This window comes from Poecilia reticulata, chromosome 12, assembly GCF_904066995.2.
Source record: "Poecilia reticulata chromosome 12, P_reticulata-male-v2, whole genome shotgun sequence".
Taxonomy (NCBI): Eukaryota; Metazoa; Chordata; class Actinopteri; order Cyprinodontiformes; family Poeciliidae; genus Poecilia; species Poecilia reticulata.
This window is the reverse complement of record NC_088841.1, coordinates 7,587,160-7,590,369: the sequence shown is the minus strand read 5'-3', so window position 1 is coordinate 7,590,369 and position 3,210 is coordinate 7,587,160. Positions and strand designations below refer to the sequence as shown.

General features: G+C 40.0%; 1 long non-coding RNA gene across 1 annotated transcript; it reads right to left on the bottom strand.

The window, feature by feature from the left end:
- Window positions 1–1,945: 1,945 nt before the first annotated feature.
- Window positions 1,946–2,402, bottom strand: LOC103473369 (uncharacterized). The gene is made up of 2 exons (XR_535012.3): window positions 2,253–2,402; window positions 1,946–2,021 (listed from the first exon to the last, which is right to left on the bottom strand). It is a non-coding gene; the product is annotated as an uncharacterized LOC103473369 (long non-coding RNA).
- Between the last annotated feature and the right edge of the window lie 808 nt (window positions 2,403–3,210).

Here is a 3,210-nt window from a genome sequence, read left to right as displayed (position 1 = left end):
GGTCATTAATGGGACCTACACAAGGTGATTTATCAGACCAGGCCACATTCTTCCACTGCTCCGTGGTCTCTGAGGCTCACATTCCCTTTTGTTAGAGGACTGTGGTCAGAATGAGAACCCGACTCATCTCCAACTATGCTGCCCCATATTCAGGAACTGTAATAAACAGTGTTTTTTTGTTTGTTTGTTTGTTTTTTCTGTCCCCATTTTCATGAGAACCGGCACTCATTTCTTCAGCAACAGCATCCAACCGACCATTCTACCCAATTTTGTGACATGAATGAGAAATCCCAGCAGTTCACTCACTTCAAAACACTGAATGACTTCATAGCAAATTTTTCTGCCGAGTGACGTATGCAAAGTAAAGAGGTATGAGAACCTGCAACGGCACAAGTCAAGAACAGGAGAAAAACACCGCAATGGAACAAAAACACATTTGGTCATGACGCTATCAAGTTTGACAAAAAGAAAAGTTTCCTTGTTCGTCCCTCTGTGGGATCAAACAAGGAAAAGAGAAAGGATTTGTTCCCCCTTTTTCTGACCAGGTCGGATGCTAAAAACAAGCCACAAAGCTAATATGAGTCATTTTAGACTTTGTTGTGCACAGTTTGTTTTTATTAAATACAAAATGACTGTTACTGAAGAAAAAGAGGAGATTCTTTATTTGGTGTTGCTTCTGATCTCAATTGTTCTAATCCAGACTGATTTAAAATATTTGGCTTTACCCGCCTTTCATGCATCTCTTCATCTTCAAGTTATTCAAACAGATCTGCCTGTTTTCAGGTTTACAAACTGACTGCATTAGGTGACTCTCATTAAACCATCCATTAAATGTATCCATCTATACTTAGCCTAGCAGGAGGGTACATGAAGCACGCTGACAAGGCGGGTTTGGATCTGTATAATACACATTGAGTCATTAAATATTGCTTCGCATGTGGACTTCAAACATGTGCACAGTGCCCTTGTGCTTATTTGTCAATTAATTTCTACATGCTTGGATTGCAGCACGGCTACAAATCAGCGTTTCTGCTGATTAGTCAGTGGGACGAGCTGAATCAGATACTGGAGAAGAGCATCAAAGGATGATTAAATCATGAGACGGATCGGATACGCGTTGTGCTCCTGCCCGGTTTGTATGTGTTCAATTAACAGAACCATGTGCCGTTTCCCTTCCCATGTTAAATTATCTTTATTTTCCCCTTTCCAGGCCAATAAAAGACAAAACTATGCGTCTGTTGAGTTTAACGAACGTCTGTTGCCAGGGCAACAGCAGGCCAAACATCTGCCCTTCTCAGGCAGATGATGAGAGTTTTTAATCGCTCCAACGCAGACACTCCCCTGCTTACATCGACGGGGGAAAACATCACGTAACACGTCTGAGGTAATGACAGGGAAGCCTGTTTGCCCACTGTATGAGCCTCAGCATACAAAGCCCTGCCTAACAGGGTGCCTGAGAAAAAAGAAAAAAAAAAAGCCTTTTATGGTTTCCTGACGGAAAGCACACAATGACAAAATGACCGATTAGTTTGATGAAACAGTTAAACTTTTAGCGATAGGGGAAAAAAACTCAGGAGGGGAATTCGATTTTGATAATAACTAAATTTTTACCCGACTAGATGAGAAATTTAAGCCAAAAAACAGATGTTAAAATAATTAACAGAACCTTAGGAAAAAGAATGTACCTTTTTGCACTAATGCACCAAAATAAAACTCAGTGGAACCAGCAATAAGTAAGCAGAGTTCACCTTTGGTGGACCAGAAAACAAACATAGGTCTTGATTTATAACTTAACCTTTAATACAAACTTAATTTTTGAAATAATCTTCAAATTTTTCAACATTGCACTATTATACAAAAACTGACAGGCCAAGTTATAAGGACATTAATTATAGAAACAGTCAAGAGGACTGATAACTTTAGAAGAGATGCAGAGATCCATAGCTCAGGTAGATAACAGGAACATTTTTATTGTCCATAAATCTGGCTTCAATGGAAGAGTGACAAGAGGAAAATCATCCCTGAAGAGTACAATAAATAATCCAGTTTAAATAATAGTCAAGTTTGTTTGTATAGCACATTTCAGCAACAAGACGGTTCAAAGTGTTTCACACCATGAAAACATCATACAGTCACCAATTATGGAACACGCAACACATTTTGCCAAATGCCATCGTCAAGCAAATACACATCAAATGTGTTATCAATGGTTGACTTATTAGTAAACAAATGTAACAGGTGGGTTTTTAGACCTGATTTTCAGGAAGTAGGTGTTGTAGCCGTTTCAGTTTTCTGGACGTCTGTTCCAGATTTGTGGTGCAGAGAAGTCGAATGCTGCTTCTCCATGTTTGGTTCTGGTTCTGGGGATGCAGAGCAGAACCAGAACCAGGAGACTTGAGCGCTGTGGACTAAAGATAAATGTATGGGTGAGTTTTTCTCAGTCTTTTAAGCCTGAAAATGTTCTTCAGGTGATAGAAGGCTGATTTTATAACTGCCTTTGTGTGTCTCTGAAGGCTCAGGTCTGAGTCCATCACTGAGTCCATCAGGCCTGGTCACTAGTTTCTAGTTGTAGCAGCTGCTAGAAAGTCCAACATTGGTCACTTTGGAAATCATCTTAGAATGGTCCAGTCAAAGTGTTCCTACAAAGTGCTGATTCCTTATTACCCTTGTCTACTTTACAGTTATACTATTTGTGTTGGTCTATCCCATAAAATCCCAATAAAGTACATTTTGACAAAATACTTTTGTAAAGTTTTGCATTTGTGAAATATTTGAGAAGCTAAAGCAAAAAAAGAAAAAAAAAAGTCAAACAGCTGATAAAACAGTCATCCTGCAGAGGAGGACAGATGACCTGAACTGACCAAATGGAGGGGAAGGAGCTGAAACAAAAAGTTCCGGAGAGGCGTCAAACCGCACAGGTCTGGGACATTCCTGAGCATCATAAAGGGAATGTTTGCCTTGGGGCGTTTATACAAATGTTCTTACAAGTGTCTGTCTATCTGTGGAGGTTGATCTTCACTCATTGTGACTTGAATTAGTGGCTCTTATTAGGGTTTTATGGTGACTTTTTGCAGGTTTGATGGAGGTACTGAAAGGCCTGATGGCAAACCAGCTGTGGAAACACATCCAGACACTTCTGAGGATACCCGAGGGGCGGATCAAAACAAGAAAACAACACCATGAAAGGCTTCTTCGGAGCTTTTCTGTCAA